The 24959-nt window shown below is 38.5% G+C and overlaps 1 long non-coding RNA gene and 1 gene segment (V, D, J or C); both read left to right on the forward strand.

The window, feature by feature from the left end:
* Window positions 1–24959, forward strand: part of LOC311594272 (immunoglobulin kappa variable 2-29-like) — a 225245-nt gene that overhangs the window by 86834 nt on the left and 113452 nt on the right.
* LOC311594274 lies at window positions 790–24746 on the forward strand. 2 transcript variants are annotated; one of them, XR_014778018.1, is made up of 2 exons: window positions 790–870; window positions 24468–24746. It is a non-coding gene; the product is annotated as an uncharacterized lncRNA (long non-coding RNA). The 2 variants fall into 2 exon arrangements; XR_014778019.1 differs by lacking the exon at window positions 790–870 and adding an exon at window positions 24026–24102.

Consider the following 24959-nt stretch of genomic DNA (forward strand, 5'->3'; position numbering starts at 1 on the left):
TCAACATTGTAGGAGAGGACTGATCCCACTGGATGTCCTGTAACCACTATGTGTGTGCATTGGAATAAACAAACATGCCCACACATACAAAGGAAAAATATAATTTCACTGAGTATAATTGCTATATTTAAATTTATGTATATTTAATTTATATAAGCCAACTGAGTTAAATTCATTGATGAAATAACATTAGCCACAAACACTAGAGTCCCATTTATCACATCTAAAGTTTTCACTATTCATTTTTCTTGATAATTAATTTAATATCCATAATGTTTCACTTTTATGGTAAATACTGAGGATATACCACCCTAATATGGTATTCACATGGAGCAAGCTCAGTAAACTGTAGAATAGGTAGCACCTCACAAGCAAAACAAATTGTTTTACTACTGTATGATCAAAACAGTTTTTCAACTTGAAAAGAACAATTGCATACATATGTGTCTTCATTTTCAATCCTTCCAGTGTTTCTATTTCATTCCTTCCACTTTACTCCAAGCAGATCAAAGAACTCAGCATAAGAAAATACAGGACTTTTAAAGTATCTGTTGTTGTGCAGATGGAAGGATTTTAGCATGTTCTTTTCCCATCATGCAACACATTTTGTTTTACTATTATCACCAAATACATAGAACATATTTTATATGATTTTTTAAATCATGAGAAGCATGAATGGCTCTTCACTTTATTTATATTGAAGTGCTAACCCTAACCTTTGCATATTGCTCCCTAGGAAGGACACACCCTTTCTAGCTTTACATAAAAGCTCAGTCTTCACATAGCAGTGACTGATCAGTCTCCTGGGGCTGCCCTTCAAAATGAAGTTGCCTGTTCTGCTGTTGATGTTGCTGTTGTTCGGAATTCCTGGTAAGGACAGAAGGAAGTGAGAAAGGAGAATGGGTAGGGAGGGTAGGACCTGGGTCTTACTGCTTGCTGATCACGTGTTCTGTTCATGTATGAGAAGACTGGTCTCATCCTCCTGGACGGGGCCTGTGGGGTTTACATCAGTCAGTAGAAGTTCCCAGAGGGAGGGAATCTGTGGGATGTTCTGTGTTATGCCTAGAAGGCCCTTAAGGCTTTCATTTTACTTTGTTCTTAAAAAGATAATTTTAGTGAATAAAAATTTGTATGAAAAAATAAACATCTCATTTGAAAATAACTATCAAAAAAGAAACCACAAAGATTGTTCATGAAGTATGTCCATAACTTTGTACTTCTCTGTCATTATTTCAGCCTCCAGTGGGGATGTTGTGATGACTCAAACTCCAGCCTCTCTGCCTGTCAGCCTTGGAGATCAAGCCTCTATGTCATGCAGATCTAGTCAGAGTCTCCTGCATAGTGATGGAAACACCTATTTGAATTGGTACCTGCAGAAGCCAGGCCAGTCTCCACAGCTCCTCATCTATGAAGTTTCCAATCGATTTTCTGGGGTCTCAGACAGGTTCAGTGGCAGTGGGTCAGGCACAGATTTCACACTCAAGATCAGCAGAGTGGAGCCTGAGGATTTGGGAGTTTATTACTGTATGCAAGGTACACATGCTCCTCCCACAGTGATACAGGGTCTAACAAAAACATCCTTGCTTGAGTAGGCTCAGCTGACAAATATGTAACTTATTGTAACACAGAAGTGCTGAGGGACTCCAGATTATGGGTTACAGCTGAAGGTTACAGGGAATAGCTCGCTCATATCGGTCACTCATATTTTTTTAGCTTCATTGGCTGCAATAACACTGACATTATATTTGCCTCAGGAGAATGGTAAATGGGTGCCCTCTCAGCAACCAGGAATGATGGGTATAAAGCTAAGTGAAAACCTATTCTGATCCTAGAGACATTGTATGCCTTTGTCAGTCAACATTATTCAGTAAACAGACTGGCAACTGTGCCTGCTTGGACCCAGAAACTTTCCACGGATTATCTGAGTGACCTGTGATCAGATTCACTTGGGTCCCACACAGTGAGGTCTCCTCTGGGTGGGAGCCCAAGACACTGGATTTTTGTCACTGACAGTGCACTCTGAGACACAGAGCATAGGTGCCGTGTGCAGGCAGATATATGAGTAGATGCTGGAGACTGGGCATGTGCTGAATGGACTCAGGAACTTTCCATGAACTGGCTGGATGACCTGAGGTCAGATCCATTTGTGTTCCATACCATGGTGTCTCCTCTGGGCTAGAAGACCCAGACACTGGTGTTTTGTGGTTGACAGTTCAAGCTAATACACTGAGTGCACACATACCTGCTTATGGTTATATGCTGGAGCCGGAGAGCCTGCGGGTACATGGAAATTTTTCTGAGTATTAGTTGGGTGATCATGGGTCAGATTTACTTGTGTACAACTCCATGAAGTCTTCCTTCAGCTAGGAGGAGCAGACACTTGTGTTTTGTGGCCCACAGATCAATCTGGACCACTGAGCACTATGTTCTGCACCCTAGTGTGTGGCTAGATACTGGAAACTGCTCACATGTCTGCAAGGATCCAAGGACTTTTCTGTGGATAAACAGTGTGAAAGGAGGCCAGACCCACCTGTCTTCTTCACCTTGTGTTCCTTTCTTACCTGACCAACACCAGCACTGATGTGTTCGAGCTTTCAGTTTGGTCCTTCACTGTCTGTGCAGTCACTGCTGTCCTGCTGTCACAGTGTGTGATTGGTGCCAGCATCGTGGCTCCCCCTCCACTGTTTCCCACTGTTAGATTCTTATTAAATCAGTGTCAGTCTAATAGGATTCACTCTCATGTAACTTAGTTCCTGCCCATTCTCTTCATGTCTTAGTTTTGTTTTGTTTTATTTTGTTTCTGAAAGTTGAACTTTTGGACTGGCCTTTTGAATTGAATTGAATTGAGATTCTTTTAGCTTCCAGGATCTGGATGTTTAGATAGTATTTTATTAGCTATGTTTTCTGTATGCTTATCTTTTTCTCTTCTTACTATAAAATGCATATTATAACGTTTTAATCATTCATTGTCATCCCATATACTTGCTTTGCTGTTCATTTGGTTTATATTTGCTTTATTTTTCTTTATGATATATTTTTGAAATGTAAAAACATAAAGAATATAATATTTTTATTCACACTCCCAATTCTTCTCTTCTAACCTTGAGCCTCTTAGTCCCAACAGCCTCCATTCAAATGTAATTCTCTTGGCACATCGAGGTGATTTTCTTTGCTTGCATGAGCACAAGTGGTGGCTTATGTACCTGAACATAGCTTGTCAATGGTACAAGACTGAAGAGAATGCCACAGACTTTCCCAACAGCTATTAACTGGAATCACTAAATCTGATAGAAGAGAAAGTGGGGAATAGCCTTGACCACATTGACACAGGAGAGAACTTCCTGACCAGAATGACAACAGTTCAGGCAGTAATATCAGAGTTAATTAATGGGACCTCAGAACATAAAAGTTTCTGTAAAGCAAACGACAATGTCAAAAGGACAAAATGTCAGCCTATACAATGAAAAAAGGTTTTCACCAACTCCACATCTGACAGAAGACTGACATCCAAAATATATAAAGAACTCAAAAATCTAGGTATTACTTGAGTTTTTGATCTTAGCCATTCTGATGGGTGTAAGATGGAATCTCAGAGTCATTTTTATTTGCATTTCTCTGATGACTACTTAAGTGACAGCACATGCTGGTGAGCATGTAGAGAAAGGGCATCACTCCTTCATTGCTGGTGGGAGTGAAAACTTGTACAACCATTTTGAAAAATCAATCTGGTGCCTTCTCAGAAAACCGGGAATAGGGCTACCTCAAGACCTAGCTATTCCACTCCTTAGAATATACCCAAAAGTTGATCCACCACACAACAAGGACATATGCTCCACCATGTTCATAGCAGCCTTATTCATAATAGCCAGAACCTGAAAACAACCTAAATGTTACTCAATCAAAGAATCGTCAAAAAAAAACTGTGGTACATTTACACTCTGGAATACTACTCAGAGATTTTTTAAAAAGGAAATCCTGAAATTTTCAGGCAAATGGATAGAACTAGAAATGACCATACTTAGTGAGTTAATCCAGATCCAGAAAGACTCACATGTTTTTCACTTATAATTGAACTATAGCCCAAAAGGGATGTCCCATGAAGAGTCTTCACTTACCAGGAGATTGGGATAGATGCGAGGACCTCCTATTGCGACTCTAGGTGAGAGAAGTATGGGAGAATGAAGAAATAGAAGGATCTAGAGGGTCCGAGAAACCTACAAGAAAAACATCATGATGGGTGGATCTGGACCCAGGGCAGTCTGCTCAAACTACTGCACCAACCAAGGATAATACATGCAGTAAACATTTAACTCCTACTCAGATATAGCCAAAGGATTGGATATTCTCCACAGTCATGTGGAGAAAGGAGATTGACTCTGACAGGAACTCTGGTGCCCCATATTTAACCATTTCCCATTGGTAGAGAGACCTGGTGGCACTCAGAGAAAGGATAAACAGGGTACCAGAATGGGGTACCTAGGGGAGGGGAATAGGGTGAAAGAGGGAGGGATGGAGGAATGGGAGGATACAAGTGAGGGGTTAACAGATGTAATCTGAGTAAATTAATTTAATTTTTAAAATCTGGGTGTCAACAAATGAAATAATCCAACAAAAGGATCTGGTTTAGAGGCAAACAGTGAATTCTCAACAGAGAAATCTCTAATATCTGTGAAGCAATTAAAAATATTCAATATCCATAGTCTTCAGGTAAACATAAATCAAAACAACTCTTACACCTGCTACAATGTCTTAAATCAAAAACTCAGGCAACAGCACATGTGGTGAGGATGTGGAGCAAGGGAAACCCTTCTCTATTGCTGATGGGCATACAAATTATGCCTACACTTTGGAAATCATTTTGGAAGTTTTTCAGAAAATTAAGAATAGGTTTACCTCAAGACTGAGCTATACCACTTTGGGATATATATGCAGACAATGCTCTCCCATACCACAAGAATACTTGCTCAACTATGTTTGTATCAGCTTTATTTCTCATAGTGAGAAGCTGAAAACAACACAGATGTCCTTTGGTCAAAGAATAAGGAAAATATAGTATATTTACACAATAGATTATTGCTCACCTTTAAAAAAAAAGACATTATGAAATTCACCAAAAAATGGGTGGAACTAAACAATATCATCCAAGTGTGGTAATCCAATTAATGGTGAGGACACACTTATAAGTGGATATTAGTGATAAAGTACAGGGTAACCATGCTGAAACCCACAGCCCTAACGTAGCTAAGTAATAAGGAGGACCCAAGAAGAGAGTCTTGAAACAAACTGAGAAAAGTAAATAAGTTAGATATTAGGGGTGGATGGATGAAATTCCCTCTTGGGGTAATAGGAGGCATGATGTGTGGGAATAAGAGGGATACAGGAGGAGGAGGACTGAAAGAGAAACTACTTCCAGTGACAACTGGAAAAGGGGGCATTTTTGGGGATGGGCTAGAAACCTAGGAAAGTGAAAATTCCTAGCGCTCTATGAGAGTGACCCTAGCTAAATCTCCTCGCAATAGGGGATATGGAACCTTAAATGGCTATCTCCTCTAACCAAAGCAGACTTCTAATGGAAACACTGTGAATCTAGCTAAGCAACAAAATTTTATACCCACAATTGTCCTGGTTACATGATATGCAGGGATAAAGATAAAGTAGGAACTGAGGGACTTTTAACCAATTGCTGGCCCAGACCCAGACGCATGATATAAGAGGAAGCACACTTATGACATTATTAATGATGTTTGGCAATACTTGTAGACCAGAACCTAGTATGACTGTCATCTTAGAGGCTTCACTACACAGCTGATGAAAACTGATGCAGAGACACATGGCCAAACATTAGGCAGAGTTCGAGAAATCTTGTGGAAGAGAGGGAGAAATGACTTACGGGATCCTGAGAGGTCAAGGACACTGCAAGTAAACATACAGTATCAATAAATATGCGCCTGTAGGTGCTCACAGAGTCTGAACCACAACCAAAGAGCATTAGTGGGACTTCTAAGCTATTCACATATAAATATCAGATGTGCAGCTTGGTTTTCATGTGGGACATTTAACAGCAGGAACAGCAGCTGTCCTTGACTGTGTTGCCTGCCTTTGGATTTCTATCTCCTAACTGGGCTGTCTTCTCTAGTGTAAATAGAATAAGATGCACCTCGTTCCACTGCACTTGATAGGGCAGGGGTGTTGATACTTATGAAATGTCTCCCCTACACTGAAAAGAAAGGGAGGAGAATGGGATAGGGGAAGGGAGAGGAGGGACTCTCAGGAGAGGAGTGAGGGGATGCAATTTGGATGTAAAGTAAATAAATAATGAGAAAAGTTACATGGTAAGTAGGTGCTAGAGATGGAATGTGAACTGATGTATGTTTGGTTTTGTATAGTTTTTTCCTTAGGGATGCATCCAGTATGAGAATCAAGCATTAACGAATGCTACAAAGGACAAAGCCAGTTTTAGCCAAAGGCAATTTTTTTTTTGTTTTGCTTGTCATGTACCATATGCTGAATCCTTCTATAGGTCAGTCTATAAAACAGGAATATCTTGCTTCTCTACAAACTGGAAATTAAGCCAATTCAGAACTGGGAGCATGGCCCAGCTCATATAATCCTTGTATGGAGGCTTTATTTCCTTTAAATGTCAAATTCATTGATTCAAAATATCAAGAAATACTATAAAGAAAACATGTCTTAAATGGGGAAAAATAAGGAAAGAAACAAAGGACAAGGTAGACAGAGAAGGTTTGCTTTCAGGAGAATTTGCTAGTGCATGGATAAATATGATCAAAAGACAGTGGACAAAATTCTCAAAGAATCAATAATAAAAAGAGAAAAAGAAAACATTGGTCTCCTCCAGAATATTAATATTTAGCTTCTCACTTACTTAGAGAGCACAGAGGCAATTGATGTGTTTAATTTGAGAGTTACCATTCAAGTCTGTAAAAGAGATAACTCTGTTTTTTAGGATCCCAAGTGCGGGATTGGAATGGTCTTGTGAGAGAACAGGTGAGGTTAATCCACTAGAAGACCAACCACCTCATGCGGGAGCTTGATTGTTGCCAGCTGAAAAGATCCCATGAACAGACTCTGGGAGGAGATATATAAATCATCCCAGAACTGGAGGACGGGCTTTTTGGAGACTTGGGATAGTTTTGGCTGTTCATTGCTGCACTTCAAGACACTCCTAGAGAGAACCACTCAAGGAAAGGCTTCAGGGATCCGGCTCCTGCTGAGGTTCTGGGTTCTGATTACTCTAGATTCCAGCAAAAGAAATCCTTCTGATTGTGCCAGGAGAATCATTCCACGGAACTGATATCCTTGCGGTTTTGTTATTGTGTCCATGAATCCTCATTTCCTATTGTTTTGGTTAGTCAAGTTATAAGTGACATATGCTCGGTTACTAAGTTGTTAATAAAATATATTGGTTAAGAAAATTTTGCATACAGGTCTGCAGTGAATCCTAGACTCATGGATAGGATCCTCTTCCTCAGGTAATGTTGCTTTTGGAATCTGAGGGACCTGACTAACAATGACTGAGTTGAAATGCATGACACTGAGGACATAGACCTGAGGGCTTAGTTTCTCATCACTCTCTGGTTCACTTACTCTCTTACATCCTGTCCGTCATTGGGCTTGTTATTTTTATAAAATGGTTTCTGTTTCTCTCTTAACCCAGATATCATCAAATAATTGAAATGTTTATCTTTGTTCAAAAATAGCCTTCATAACACAACCACTAGAAAACTTGTTACTCTATCTTTAACCCTCTAAGCTAACCTGTTTCCTCACCACATACATCCCAGCAATAGTTGCCCTCTGTAGTTTTCCCTTTTCAGCTCTCTCTATTCTGATGTCTCCTCAACCTCTCTCATGGCTGAATGCCCTACTTCCTGCTCTGAGTCTTTCTTCCCTGGCTGGCAAGAAGTCCAGCGCTATTTTCTACCCTACTCAATGATTGCTTCAAGCTGCTCTACTGGCATAACAGGGAACAATTGGGAATCAGTGTCAAAACAATTGAGAGAGGAGATTCTTACAACAAGGTTTGCAAGCAGATATGAAGGTTCAGAAATCCGCATTTGAATTACACAAAAACCTTTTGCCCACAGAGCTTTGTACAAGGGAGGATCACTGCCACATGTTGCTGGTTTTTCCAGAAATGGGAATACAATAATTATGAAGTCATGAAGGCGTCCTCCAAGGTGTTATAGCAATGTCTTCAAGGTCAGAATATATATGACATCTTTGACAATCCCTGTAGTTAGTTTCTAAAGTAATGTATAGATTTCTAATTATGAAGTACAGATTATAACAGATTCCTGAGCAAGAAAGAGATGTCAAGAACATGTCACGTCTTTATTGAAAACATTGGTCAAAATATGAAGCAACCGAAGATGGAAAACACCTGGTTAAAGGGAACAAAGCCATAGATTTATGATGCTCAAGCTTGTGTGAGTCAATGGCAACCACTGTGTTTCTGCATGGTAGACACTGTGCCACAGGACTTATGCTTACAATGTTTGGTTATGGTCTTTCTTTCATTCACTTGACTTTATTGAAATAGGAATGTTCACTCTGTTCCATTGTATGTGAAAATGTATAGGCCATTTGTCTTCTGCCTTTTCTACTTTCTTTCCTTTACCAGACATTATCTCTATTTGTAGCATGGTCTAGATTCACATAGAATATGCTTTTCAATTCATGTCAGAAATTCTATGATTACAGACATTTAACACAGTAATCATCTTCTCTTTTTACATATCTATATGATCCTACATGCTTTTGAACCTTTGATCTTATACGTGTTTGACTTCACTTTTACAAAACACAGGAGCTGTAAGAACTGATGGTGTCATAAATTGTTTCAATGTAGTTTGCATTTTAAGACAAGCATGAGGATTTGAGGGCCAGAGAAAGAATGTTATAATTTGAATATACAGTGTACTTCCAAGTATCTGTGTTGAAAATTGAGTCCTCAGTAGACTTTACCAATAGAAAATGAAAAAAACATAAGACAATGCATATAGTTAGGTGTACAAAGTGCCTCCGTTGACAATTGTTTTGTTTTGTTTTTGCCCCTAACACTTGGGATAAAATCTCTCAATGTCACTCTAGTTCTCTTTTCCTCTAAACATCAATGCTTCATGTACCCTCTACCACCAGGCTCTGTCTCAACACAGGCTAAGAAAAAAAATACTTTAGAGCCATGATAAGTAGGTTTCTGAGATTCTGTGAGAATCTCAGTAACATGTCCTCCTTTAAACTTATTTTTCATTTTTCCCACAATTATTCACAGCTGTCAAACAAGATTTCATAGCCAAGAAATATTCTGGACCTCTTTCATCTTAAAGTAAAGCCATTATTTTTTGTCACAATGACAAGAAATGATGACAACTCTAGAAATATTGAAGTATTAATGAAAGCTTTTTGCACAGATAAGTTAAAGTCTATGTTTCCTTAGTTTTCCATGGCAAAATGCCCATTCCTTTGGAATTGATTCTGAATTTATTTTCCTTACAGTTCTGAAGAACAACAATCTCCTGAATTAAACTCAAGGAGAAAAAGAGCAGTGGGTGTCCTGAGGACACTTGAGAACATAGTCTGACACTAACATTTATACTTCCAAAAAACTTCCATATTCTCTGAAAACTGAGCACCGCCTTCATAATTCTGTTATGATTTCTATTATAACCACTACTTTGTTTAGCTCATTCCCCTCTCTCTTTATATGAGAAGTACTTGCAATTACATTCATATTATTCATATATTTCATGATGTCCATACCATTTCAAACTCACAACTCAACTACATTGGACAAGACCATTTCATATGTCAACTTCAATTGCTTCTTACTTCTAGAGACTAGATTTGAGTAGTATGGAAAGGTTCATGAGATCCATTATTCTTCAACTATTAACTACTAAGGTCTCTTTCAAATCTCACCTTTTTGAAATCTGAAAATAATGAAGGCCTATTTGTTAAGAAAGAGAAAAGAAAGACACCCAAATCTCATGACATAAAGATATTTATATAATGTGTCTGAGCCTGAGCTTCAGGAGAAGTTGTGGTTATTTTTAGAAGGCAGCAGTACTCACTACTGTCAACAGCATAATAACTTTCCTCTCACAGTGATACAAGTCATAACATAAACCATCGTGGAAGCAGAAGTGAGAGGCTGGCCTAACCCATATGTTTTTCCTCTTTAGTTATACACTTACACTGTTTCTCGGATGTACCAGGATTTTTAACAAAGCTTGTGGAGATGCCTTTGTTTTTATAGAAGAGGCTAGCTAGTTTTCTGTCATGTAACTATCTTCTTTCTTTTCCTCTTCAGCAAATCAGATTACCACTATCTTTTCTGCCTTAACAGAGGACACAGCCATTCCCCATGAGAAGTATGTATTATATCCCTACTGGGACTCAAAACAAAGTATGGATGTTACAGTGCACATTCCATCACATACTGTTTAAATACAGAAAATTAACTTAAAATATCCAGTATTTAAAAGCAAGAAATACTACTGAGAGAAGCTTATAATAGAAAGGATTCCTGGTTTTCTTACAAAAGCTAGAACATATATGTAAGAGAAAGAAAAGGCTCCCTATCTACTCTGTTGGGTCTTAAAATTCCAGCAGAGGGGGTTGATCTTAGCTGTCTGCAGCTCTTCACATAGGATTTTTTCTGTCTCCTATTTTCATTGGTCTGCTTATCAAATAATCTTGACCAATACCAATAATATGACTTTGAATTCCACTGTGTGAAGTGGAGTACTTCCACTGTGCCTATATGAATACTTCCACATTTGTGAAATCATAGATTATAATGGGTTGTCTTAAACATGTTTCCAAAAGTAGTATTAATAAAGAATTGTTACCCCAGAGCATAGTTATAGAAACAAAATATAACACCAACACAACACAACAATAGTAATCTATACTCATTGTTTTAAAAATATTATCTAATTCTTATCACTTTATCATGTTCAATTCATTTAACCACCTATCTGTAAACCTACAGTACATTCATGATTACTTATTATAATTTTATACAAAAGAGAAAAATCAACTCAGAGGATACAATGGCACTATTCTATGAATCACATTTTATTACTTATGCTTTGTAAAAATTCTTACATGAATTATAGACTTAGTTTATAAACCTTAGAAACTCTTTTAGGAATATCAGTTGCATTACATGGGTTTATGTGAAAATTTGAGAAGATATACATTTAAATGTGGTTCATAGAGCTGGAAAGAAAGAATGGCCAGTGGCCAAGAGCACTTGCCTTTTTTAAAGTGGATCTTTAACTTCAGTTCCAAAGCATCCAGCACCATATTATGGACTTTGAGACACCTAGACACATAAACATTGTTCTTACAAACATGAAATAAAAACATTCATACACACAAAAATATTTTTAAAGTGTTTTATGTTGGGCATGTTGGCACATACAACTTCATTTCCATTACTAAAAATGAAGATTCAAGTGGATCTTTATGTTCAAGGCCAACGTGGTCTAGGAAGCCAGTTCCAGGACAGCCACAGCTTTGTTACACATAACAACCTTGTCTCAAAAAAAAAATAAGCCAAAAAAATGGTTCGCATAATAGCACAGATAAATTCACTATTCACTTGTATTACAATTAATGTACCGAGGATATTCTGTAGTCCTCATTATATGTAGAGATTTTATTGCAATTATTTCTAAATATTTAGGTTGAGATCCCACTCTTTATGCATTTGTATACTAGTGTTATCAGCAAACATTATATTTAATGCCTTTTATCAATAATTTCTTATAACATTTGGTCCACCTGTGTTATTGTTTTGGATACTAGTTAAAAGAGTAGATATTTTGGTCTTTTTATACTGAGTCATAAAATGTCCAACATTTTCTCATTAGGTATTATGTCTAAGCTTTATAGACAGCACAAGAAGATATTATTGTCCATAAGCGTTCTCTTTCAATTTACCATGAATAACTATTGACTCCCACAAAAATTATTTTTTAGACACTATAGAGTTATTATGCAATTCTTCTTACTTTTCAGGAGGCTACAGTGTATAATGACTTTGCCTTGTGAAATACATTCCACAGGGTCATGACGCATCTCAGGAAGGAAACGAGGTGATGAATGTGGAGAGTCAGAGGGGTAGGAAGAGGAGGGAGAACATGAGGAGGAGACACTAAAAGAAAATATACTTAATTTCTTTTATTTACATCCTTGTCTTACTTTACATATCAGTCAAAGCAACTTTTTTTCTTAATTTATTTCTTTTGTTTTTTACATACACATTTGTATTATTCCAAATAGCTTATTTGAATGATTCTGGTGGTACTAAGGTTCTTCTTTTCACAAATAATCAATAGCGGAAGCACAGATTTTAAACACACAGATGTGTTACAAGAAAGGGATGCATAACTTGCATAACTTGAAGACATGGTAAATAGCCAGATGCACTTTGTATTATCTGTGTGTCTTTTTATCTACTATGAGTGCATTTTGAAACTGAGTTCCCTCAAATTTCAGTGGCAGTGGACCTAGGAGAGATTTAACTCTCTTTATCAGGAGCCTTGACCTTGAGCATTTTGAAACATATTAGTGTCAAGAGCATAATGTTTTCCCAAATCATAGTGATACAAGTTATACCAAAACTTTCATGGAAAGAAGAAGTCAGAGGATGGGATGCCCAGTTGCTCAACCCACTATTTCGTATTCTGAAAACCCTTTCTATTTGACAGGTGGTATAGTTTGAATGGAAATGAATGCACGGGATCATATGTTTGAATGATTAGTCTCTGGTTAGTGGCACTATTTGAGAAGAAATATGCCACTAGGGTAGCCTTTGGGGTTTCAAAATAAATGTGTCAGCCTCAGTCGCTATCATCTATCTTTAGTTCTATCTCTATCTATCTATCTATCTATCTATCTATCTATCTATCTATCTGTCTGTCTATCATTTATCTGCCCATCCATTTCCACCTCCATCTCTCTCTCTCTGCCTGCACTTGCCAATCAAATGTGAGTTCTCAGATACGCCTCCAGTACAATGCCTGCCTACCTGCTAACATGCTACTGGCTATGATGTTCACGAACTCACCCTCTGAAACTGCAAGAAAGACCTTGTTAAATGCTTCCAAACATGAAGTCCATAGCTTTGAGCTATGCTGAACATAGTCATTTTTCATATGGTTTCATTTGTAGAATGTAATTCCCTATCCTTTTGTACCCTAAATGACTTTTAATCTTGATTTGGATTTTAGATAATTGCTACTTTTCCATTGCTGTGATTCTTAATTTGTCTTTTTCCATCATACTGACATTACAACTACCTGTAGCTTTCTGTCTTGCAAATCTAACTTGCCTCCCCAAATAGGAAAATAAATGACCACTTAAGTACCCAAACTCTCAACTCCTTGTCACCTAGAAGCTGTAAAAGAGGACCCTAAGACTTTCTGCACAAATATGCACAATACCTAACCAAAGCATCTTAGCAAGAGAATCTTAACTTTAGCATCGTCCATCTTAGTCAGTAGTTTTTACTACTATAACTCCCTTGTTACTTGTCAAAACATACAACACAAATCATGTGGTTTCCTTTAGAGAAATAAAAAAGACTCAGATTCTTCCTTTGTATCAACTCCTGTTTGTAGTTCTAACTTATCTCTGCCATCCAAATATCTTCAGACAATATGGCTTGATTATCTCAGTGTTCTGGAGAACAAAATAGACACTGATCTATAGGCAAGGTGTGCAGGAGATTGGAGATATGGTTCAGTGGTTAACAACACTGGATGTTTGTTCAGTGGACCTGGATTCAGTTCCCAGTTCCCATATAGATGCTCATAAAGCTGTGAAACTTTAGTTTGGGCCAATCTGGCCCAGTCTTTTGGCATATCCAGGCACAAGACAGGCTCAGGCTACATATATATACTTGAAACAAAGCTCAGGCCATCTCTAAGAGCAGTAGATGCTCCATGTGTGTGTGTGTGTGTGTACATATGAGGATGTATTATGGGAATGAAATTTCCAAAAGGTCAAAAGAAAGTTGGAGTTACAGTTAGACCCATCCAGCATGGATGAATTTAATTGAGAATCTTTGAGTTTCCAGAACCTGGATGTTTAGATAGTATTTTGTTAACTATGTGCTCCTTATGTTTACCTTTTCCTCTTTCTAGAAAATGTATATGTATATATATTTTTTTTCATTCAGTGCCATTCCATAATTCTTGATGCTGTTCATTCTTTTTATTTTGATTTATTTTCACTTATGGTATATTTTTTAAATTTAAAAACATAAAGAATATAATAATATTTTAATCACACTCCCAATATTTTTCTTTCCTCTAACTCTGAAACTCTTATTCTCAACAACCCCCTCCAATTGTAATTCTTTTGGCTCACTGAGGCAATTTTCTTTGCTTGTATGAGTGTCAGATGTGGCTTATGTACTTGAACATAGTTGGACAATGGCTAAGAGACTGGAGATAATTCCAGACTTTCCCAGCAGCTATTAACTGCTGATACAATGTTATTAAAGAGTGGGAACTTATCAGGGCCTCCTCCATTTGTGATGAAATGTTGATGGGTCCAGTCTTGTGTGGGTAACCACAGTAGTGGATTAATGAGCACAATGAGTACAGGTTTACCTTCTATTCCTTGGTTCATAAATCCTTTCTACATCCTGTCTGAGATGTCCCTTGAGCCTGAATGGGTGATGTGTGCTGCCTGTTAAGGACAGTTATCATCCATAGCATTTTGAAGAGCTTTGTGCCTCCCCACTAAGTAAGGACCCTACAAGAAGAAATTTCTCCAGTGAAGGCTGATGCCATCACTAAACTATAGGCATAAACATAAAGCTTAGAAACCAAGTTGGCACCATGCTTATTTATCAAAATACTAGTTTTAATTACTATTTGTATGAGTTCCTTAGCCATGGACCCAAAACCCAGCTTCTCCCAGCGAGTGGATCACGTTTCTAACCAGAAAGCTCTATGTTAGTTCTATGATAAGGATTTTTGTATCAGTTAGCATCCTGCCAAGCAGGCAGACATTACTCTAAGTAATGAGATCCAGAGATGAACATGACTTTTGATAACTTTTCTCTCCATCAGGGCTTTACAGAGCACTTTCCATAATTGTGAAACCTAGACAACCAGGAGGAGACTGTCAGCTGAATTCCACCAACATTTCCCTATGTTCTTCAACCAAAATGTATGGTGTCTTTAGCAATAGCAATAGCATTTATGATTGGAAATTGGAAATATCCTCTACAGTTTTATAGCTTTGGAACCTCTCTTATACTGAAGGGTACTACGTGTAAAATTAGAATGTTTGATTTATAACCTGTGGTTTCTTTAGGAGTGTTAGTCATTATGCAACAAGCTTCGCTGATTCTGCTTTTAAAATACAGTTAGAGGGGCTGGAGAGATGGCTCAGTGGTTAAGAGCGCTGCCTGCTCTTCTAGAGGTCCTGAGTTCAATTCCCAGCAACCACATGGTGGCTCACAACCATCTATACTGAGACCTGATGCCCTCTTCTGGCTTGCAAATGTTCATGCAGACAGAGCACTATATACATAATAATAAATAAAATCTTTTAAAACATAGAGTTAGGAAACAATGTTTCCATAGTTTTTCTTCATATGCTCTTAGTTGTGGTGGCTCAACATCTCCTCCTCTCTCTGTTCCTAATCCATCCCCTATTCCTTGCCAATCCCTACTTAAACTTCTTAGTCCCTGTGTTCTCTCTGTGTACATTCACATCTCACACATTCTGCTATCTCCTCCCATCCTTAAGGTTTCTTCTCAGTCCCTCTGCCATCAGGCCTTTCTTATTTCCAACCTTTACAGACCTAGATTAAACATTCCAATCTTGCTCTCCAATGTTAAGATTCACTTAGGAGAATGATCAGGTGACACTTGTCTCTGATACTCGGTATAATTATTTAAGCTTCAAATACTTTCTTACAAGTTTCCTGATTTCATTGTATTTTATACTCAAAACACTAGAAACTGATCCCCCACTTCCAAACTTTGCTCAAAGCATACCACCTATGATGACTATTTTTACTTATAAATTTTATTTTACTTTGACTTATATATTCACTTTACATCCCAGTTGTAGCCTCCTCCCTACTGTACTCCCTGCCCCTCTCTCTTGTCCTCCAAAAAGGGGAGCCGGTCTCCAACCAACACACCCCAGCACATCAAGTTGCATCAGGACTGAGCTCCTCCTTGTCCACTGAGTCCAGGTAAGGCAGAAGAGATGGGGTGATGTTACTGAAAACCAGAAACAGAGTTCGTGTAATAGACAGCACCAATTCAACTTACTAGGGGACCCACATGAAGATAAACTACTCATAGGCTACACATGTGTAGTGGGCCTGGCTCTAGTGCATGCATGATCTTTGGTTTGTACTTCCATCACTGTAAACACCCATAGCGCTATGTTATTTGAGTCTGTTTGTCTTCTTGCACTCTTACTGCCCCCTCTGGCCTCTTCTTTTCTTCCCTCCCACTCTTCCAAAGGACTTACTGAGCTCAGTCTAGTGCTTGGCTACGTGTCTCACCATCTGAATCTATCAACTCTTAGGTGGGGCCTCTGAGAAAACCATTAAGTTAGTTCCCCACCTGCAAACATAGCAGAGTATCCTTGATGGTGTCAGAGGTTGGCTCTCTTCCATGGGGAGGGTCTCAGATTGGACAAGACATTGGTTGGTCATTCCCTTAGTCTCTACTCTACCTTTATTTCTGCACATTTTGTAAGCAAGGTAAATTTTGGTTCAAAGGTCTTCTAGGTGTATTGGTATTCCTCTCCCACTGCTATAAATCCTGCCTGGTGAGAAGATGGCCTCTTCAGAATCTTCTCCCCGTTGCTAGGGGGCTCAGATAGAGACATCCCTATATCCTCCACATAGCCTACCTGGTAGCAGGTCTTCAGTTTGTCTCAGTGATGGCCCTGCTTTTGTCTTCCTTTTCCTTCCAGGCCCTCACCACTCCTCACATATCTGACTCCACACCTCCACCCTCGTTTCCCTTCCCACATCCTCTCCTATCCAGTTCCCCCTCTACTTCCTCTTCTGCTGTCTCTTATATTTCCCCATCTATGTGTTATTTAAGGAGGGCATCCCTTGGGCCCTCCATGTTACTTAGTTTCTTTGGGACCATGATTTGTAGTATTGTTATCTTGTAATGTATGGATAACATCTACTTATAAGCGAGTACAACTATGCATGAGTACATACCTTGTGTGTCTTTCTTGGTCTGGGTTGCCTCACTAGATCCACCAATTTGCTTGCAAGTTTAATTATTTTTAAAAACAGAATAGTATTCTACTATGCATTTGTACCATATTTCTTTATCTATTCTGTGGTTGAGGGACATCTAGGTTGTTTTGAGTTTCTGGCTATGATGAATAAAACTTCCATGAACATAGTTGAACAAATGCCCTTGCAGGATGGTGGAGCACCTTTTGTGTATATGCTCAAAAGTGATGTAGCTGGGTCTTGAGGTAGATCTATTCCCAACTTTCTGAGAAAGGGCCAGATTAATTTCTAAAGTGGTTTTACAAGTTTGCCCTCCCAACAGCAATAGAGGGGTGTTCCCCTTTTCTCCATATCCTTGACAGCATGTGCTGTCACTTGAGTCTTTGATCTTAGTCATTATGACAATTATAAGATGGAATCCCAAAGTCTCTTTATTTGCATTACCCTGATGACTTATGATATTGAGCATTTCTTTTTTTTTCAAAAAATTTTTTATTAATTTATTCTTTTTTATTATTATTAATTTATTCATGTTACATCTCAATGGTTATCCCCTCCCTTGTATCCTCCCATTCTTCCCTCCCTCCCATTTTCCCCTTACTCCCCTCCCCTATGACTGTTCCTGAGGGGGATTACCTCCCCCTCTATATGTTCATAGGGTATCAAGTCTCCTCTTGGTAACCTGCTGTCCTTCCTCTGAGTGCCATCAGGTCTCCCCCTCCAGGGGACATGGTCAAAGGTGAGGCACCAGAGTATGTGAGAAAGTCATATCCCACTCTCCACTCTACTGTGGAGAGTGTTTCGTCCATTGGCTAGATCTGGGTAGGGGTTTAAGGTTTACCGCCTGTATTGTCCTTGGCTGGTGCCTTAGTTTGAGCGGGACCCCTGTGCCCAAATCTGCCTATCATAATGTTCTACTTGTAGGCTTCTAGGACCCTCTGGGTCCTTCTACTTTGCCTTTCTCCCATGATTCTCTCATCTAGAATCCCACTAGAATGTCCTCTCCTCTGTCTCAGTTTCCTGGTAAGTGAAGGCTTTCGTGGGACATGCCCCTTGGGATAATATGCAGATATAAGTGAGTATATACCATTTGAGTCTTTCTGCTTCTGGGTTAACTCACTCATTATGATCATTTCTAGCTCAATCCATTTATCCACAAATTTCGGGAAGTCCTTGTTTTTAATAGCTGAATAGTATTCCATAGTGTATATGGACCACAGTTTCTTTATCCATTCTTCTATTGAAGGACACTTCGGCTGTTCTGCCATCTTGGATCTCCTATTAATTTATTCTTGTTACATCTCAATGGTTATTCCATCCCTTGTATCCTTCCATTCTACCTCCTTCCCATTTTCCCCTTACTCCCCTCCTCTCTGACTGTGCCGGAGGGAGACTTCCTCCCCCTTTATATTGCATTTCTTTAAGTGCTTCTTCATTCTTTGATAGTCCTCTTTTGAGAATTCTCTGTTCATCTCTGTGCCCCATTTTTTCAGTGCATATCTTATTTATTCTTTTTTATATGTTTAAAAAATATTTTACATGTACATTTATCTTATTATACATATATAAAATAAACTTCCTGCAGCAAAAAGAACAATGAAATGATCAGGAATTATATAAATGTTACATCTCCATAAGTAGGTTCTTTGATGCTCATCATCTTCCTGAGGTAGGCTGGGTGTTTCCAGGAGTTAACCTGTCTCATTGTCAGTGTACCTTAAAAATAATAAAACCATCTTAAATGTCATATTCTGAATGCCCTTATATGACTATTTTACCTTGCTTTCTATAAAATCATACCTATCTGTTACTCCTATCATGTATAAACTAGTGATAAAAATAGACTAGTAATTGATGTGACCATGATTTTATCAACTATTATTCACATGAATGTTAAAACAATCTCAAATTTTATGAAATCACAAAATGTTTTGAATATACATAGTAATTTTGAGCATAAATAAAAAACAATGAACCTGGTCTAACTTACTTTCAAACAGACTGCAAACTCTAGTAAGTAAAACAGCATTATACTGACATAAAACAAACAAGGGGACTAATGGAGTATTTTAGATAGGCTGTAAAGAGACTGATGTATTATTTATGAAGATATAAGAATACACAGTTCAAGAAAGGGTTGTCTTTTATAAAATAATTAATTAAATATAAATCTTTACTATCTTTTAATTTCTGTGTGTATATTTTTCTTTCTGTGGATGGACACATGTGTGAAAATACCTACAGATGCCAGCAGAGGGCACTGGATACCTGCAGCTGTAGTCACAAGTACTTGAAAGCCACCAATCATGGGTTCTGGAAAAGCAGAAACATGGGTCTTCTGTGAAAGCAGCAAGCACTTTTAACCACTTAGATGTCTTCCATCCCTATTTATTCAGGTGTAAATAAATTTACATTTACACATTTTTGTCTGTTTGTGTGAGAGAGATGTCACAGTAAACACATAGACATCAGAAGACTGCTTGTGGTAGTCAGTTTCTCCTTACACTAAGTTCCAGGGATCAAACTTGGCTCTTCCAGATTGGCAAGATGTGGTTATACCTGAACCATTATCCGTCAAGAAATCTCTGCCAGGGACAGTTTATTCTTCTCTTCCCTTCATTTCCCTTCTCTTTTCTTCTCTTCTCATCCCTCTCCTCCACTCTCCTCCCTTCCACTCTCCTCCTTTCCCCTGTAGACCCCTCCCCTCATCTTCTGTCTGCTCATCTCCGCTCCTTTCCTTTCCTCTCCTCTGCTCTCCTTTCTCTTCCCATCCACTCCACTTCTCTTTCATCATCTATTCTTTCCTCCCCTGCCTTCCCCTCCCTCCATGCCTAGCCCCTTTATTTAATTTAAAAGTAAAGGTTGTCAGATAAATTGGGTATTTTTATTCAACTTGAGCAAAATAAAATAAAATAAATTTTAAAATGTCTTATATCTATGATATATGACTAGGAAAATACTAGAAGAATACATACTTGAAATGATTCAGGACTTTACTATTTTCTTTTACCACAGTCTAAAAGCACAAGAAAAGCTTTTGGTTTTCTTCTCCTCTCTCCTTTCTTTTTTCCTGCATGTCTTTTCTGTACTGACTCTGCTGGGGTCTCAGAAATCTCTCTCCATCTTTAATTTAACTGCATATATCCAAAAGAAGGTATTTATCAATCTGATTGAGTGTTTGGTGATGAGCATTGGATAACACCTCCTCCTTATGCCCTGGTGTCATCAATCACTGAGTTCCTTAAACGATTTGATATCTGTGATGGCCACACATCACTCACCACAGGTGGGTTACAGTTAGCTCCAGCAAAGCTTCTGTGTCTCAAAGATGTGGTCATTCTATGCCACCTTCACATTCATTTAATTGGAAAATCTTTCATTTTTTCTGAAAGATGTGACCAAAACAATCATAAAATTGGTGTCAGGGGTATGTTTAAGAGAAACAAATGGTGAAAGAAAATGGAACCTATTCAGGATTCAAACTAACTCCTGGCACATGCAACATAAAAAGCAATGTAAATGAGTGAGAGGGTGGCAATGACTGAAAGGAAAGAGCCAGCACTGAGAGAATATCAGGTATGGGAAGGGTGAGGCTGGGCTGACTATACAAGGAGCATTCAGCTTCCCTATTCACCACTAACACACCTGTGAGTGTCTCCAGAAGATCACAAAATGCAGACCATCAACTTAGAGAGGGAGGAATTTCTTTTGCTTACAGTTTTATTCACTGAATTAAATCAGGGCAGGAGCTGAATAGAGAGCCCTGGATGCAGACACTGAAACATAGACAGTGAACTACAGCCTGAGACCACCTGTCCAGGGTGGCACTGCTCATAGAGGGCTGAGCTCTCCTATATCCATCATTAATGAAGAGCTAACTTGCTCATGGGCCAATTTGATGGAGGTGATTTCTTAACTAAAGTTTCTTCTTCTTGGATATAACTTTGTTGTGTCAAGCTGACAAAAACCAATCACTACACTTGGGCACTTGAGGATGTTCAGGTCTGCAACATGGAAGGAATGGAAAGAAGCAATAAATATTCATGATTGTAGTTGGTTACTCTAAGACACATCTAGAGTTCATTTTGCACATATTGATGAAGAAATTAGAAAAAGAGAAAGGAGATGAGAGGATATAATGTTAGTAGATAAAATAAGAGCTGTGGAAAAGGGATTAGAACAATGGATGAGAAGAAGTAGACGATTAACTAGCTCTGAGGACACAGACTTCAGGAAGGGCCAGATAATGAGCTGATTCTGTCATCATTTTGACAGTCTCTCCAGCAGATACTGCCAAAAAATCACATTTTTCCAGTTTCTGTTTTCCTCAGCAAAAGGGCCAGCCTCCCCTATAATGCTACAAGAGAGCCACATTATTACATTATTGATCCGCTTAGCATACATAAACATTTCCAGGGTCTCTGAATACTTCTGTGAAGGCTGCTTGGGCATAAGCCTCTGGAAGCCTGTGATCCTGAATTTTCATTATTTTCCAATATACCAAAAATTCTTCACCTGAAATGCTGTCCTGAACACCACAATCCTTTTGGAGCAGGATTCATCTTTTCTAGTTTATATACAACAGCTGAGATGCTCCAAGCACTGCTTTATTTAGGTCAAACATAAGCAGCATAGCCTATATATATATACTACAATTTTTTCAAAACCGAGATGGTAATGAAGACCAAGGGAAGATTCCTAACCACATTACAGTGAGAGCATCCAATGGCCTTGAGACTCAAATGATAACTGTTTCAGATGATACAAGGGATGAAAGTTTGTAGGTGTAGGTATATGTGGACACATGTGTGCCATTGCATATCTGAGAATTATGAGTTCTCCAGCCACCACGGACATGTGTGAATCAAACTAAATGATCAGGCTTGTTGGGAAGTGCCTTTACCTACAATGAGACCACAGGCTTACATCTTCTAGATTCGCAATGGTGTTTTAGGCATAAATTAATATATTCTGTAAGTGTGGAAATGGTCTTGGTGTGGTGCAAGTAGGATAATAGCCATGGAAATGAGAATCATGGCTCATAGATTAAATTTGGTCCAGCATTTGCTTCTGGAAATGAAGATTTATCAGAACACACACAAACATACAGGACATGATGAGTGAACACTGAAGGATCATGTGACCTCAGGGTCCATGCGTGTTGCAGCTGAAGGTTCTCTGAGGAGACAATGAGAAGGAACAAGGACAGAATGTTGGGAGAAACTGAGTCAGCAATACAAAGAGCTGATTGGATTTTGATTTCCTGATATCTTTCTCTATAAAATTATCTTTTGTTTCAGTAAAGTATTAAATGCTATGTAAGTTGAAGTTTGTGCTGATTTCAGTGAGTCTTCACTGAGTATGTATTGATTTAAATGAACATAATTTGGTCATGAGTTTAGAAAGATCAATTCATTTCTCAGACACACACACACACACACACACACACACACACACACACACACACACACACACACACCACAAACATGGTAGATTGCAATAATGTGTTACTTTGAATTCCAAATTGTATTTCTGAAGTATAACACACTTAATTTTCTCTTGTGTTTGTAAAACAATTAGCTTCTATATCTCAGGAAGATACTTTCCCCATTTAATTGCTGTGATTATTGGTGTCTGGTGTGTAAGCACATGTGCATGTGCATGTGGTTGAGTAAAGAGGACAGATACGTGTGTAGGTTTCTTTGGAGCTGGACTTATAGGCAATAGGAAGAAGCTCAGCATAGTTGCTAGCTACTAACCTCAGGTCCTCTAGAAGAAGAGCAAGCACACTTAACTGCTGAGTGATCTGTCAAGCTTCTGAGAGATTTCTCTAGTGTCAAAATTTGGTACTAAAATCATTTGACTGAGTGAACTGGTGAGATGTGTCAACAAACAAAAGTGCCTGCCACCAAGACAAACAGCTTGATCTTTATCCTGTCTGAATGTTGTAGGGGAGGACTGATCCCACTGGATGTCCTGTAACCGCTATGTGTATGCATTGGAATAAACAAACATGCCCACACATACATACATTAAATACCTTAAGAACAAATAAAAGGAAAAATATAATTTCACTGAGTATAATTGCTATATGAAAATTTATGTATATTTAATTTATATAAGCCAAATGAGTTAAATTCATCTGTGAAATATCATTAGCCAAAAACACTAGAGTCCCATTTATCACATCTAAAGTTTTCACTATTCATTTTTCTTGATAATTAATTTAATATCCATAATGTTTCACTTTTATGATAAACACTGAGGATATACCACCCTAATATGGTATTCATATGGAGCAAGCTCAGTAAACTATAGAATAGGTAGCACCTCACAACCAACACAAATTGTTTTACTACTGTATGATCAAAACAGTTGTTCAGCTTGAAAAGAACAACTGCATACACATGTGTCTTCATTTTCACTCCTTCCTGTGTTTCTGTTTCATTCCTTCCACTTTACTCCAAGTGGATCAAAGAACTCAGCATAAGAAAATACAGGATTTTTAAAGTATCTGTTGTTGTGCAGATGGAAGGATTTTAGCATGTTCTTTTCCCATCATGCACCACATTTTGTTTTACTATTATCACCAAATACATAGAACATATTTTATGCGATTTTTGAAATCATGAGAAGCATGAATGGCTCTTCATTCTATTTATATTGAAGCACTAACCAAGATTTTTGCATATTGCTCCCTAGGAAGGACACACCCTTTCTAGCTTTACATAAAAGCTCAGTCTTCATTTTGCAGTGACTGATCAGTCTCCTGAGGCTGCCCTTCAAAATGAAGTCGCCTGTTCTGCTGCTGATGTTGCTGTTGTTCAGAATTCCTGGTGAGGACAGAAGGAAGTGAGAAAGGAGAATGGGTAGGGAGGGTAGGACCTGGGTCTCACTGCTGATTTCATGTGTTCTGTTCATGTGTGAGAAGACTGGTCTCATCCTCCTGGATGGGGCCTGTGGGGTTTACATCAGTCAGTGGAAGGTCCCAGAGGGAGGGAATCTGTGGGATGTTCTGTGTTATGCCTAGAAGGCCCTTAAGGCTTTCATTTTACTTGTTTTCATAAAAAGATAATTTTAGTGAATAAAAAATTGTATGAAAACATAAACATCTCATTTGAAAATAACTATCAAAAAAGAAACCACAAAGATTGTTCATGAAGTATGTCCATAACTTTGTACTTCTCTGTCATTATTTCAGCCTCCAGTGGTGATGTTGTGATGACGCAAACTCCAGTCTCTCTGTCTGTCAGCCTTGGAGATCAAGCCTCTATCTCTTGCAGATCTAGTCAGAGCCTCCTGCATAGTAATGGAAACACCTACTTGAATTGGTTCCTGCAGAAGCCAGGCCAGTCCCCACAGCGCCTCATCTACAAAGTTTCCAATCGATTTTCTGGGGTCCCAGACAGGTTCAGTGGCAGTGGGTCAGGCACAGATTTCACACTCAAGATCAGCAGAGTGGAGCCTGAGGATTTGGGAGTTTATTACTGCTTCCAAGCTACACATGATCCTCCCACAGTGATACAGGGTCTAACAAAAACATCCTTGCTTGGGTAGGCTCAGCTGACAAATGTGTAACTTATTGTAACACAGAAGTGCTGAGGGACTCCAGATTATGGGTTACAGTTGAAGGTTACAGGTAATAGCTCGCTCATATCGGTCACTCATATTTTTTTAGCTTCATTGGCTGCAA

This window comes from Acomys minous, assembly GCF_964271855.1.
Source record: "Acomys minous genome assembly, chromosome: 3".
In the NCBI taxonomy this organism is placed as follows: domain Eukaryota; kingdom Metazoa; phylum Chordata; class Mammalia; order Rodentia; family Muridae; genus Acomys; species Acomys minous.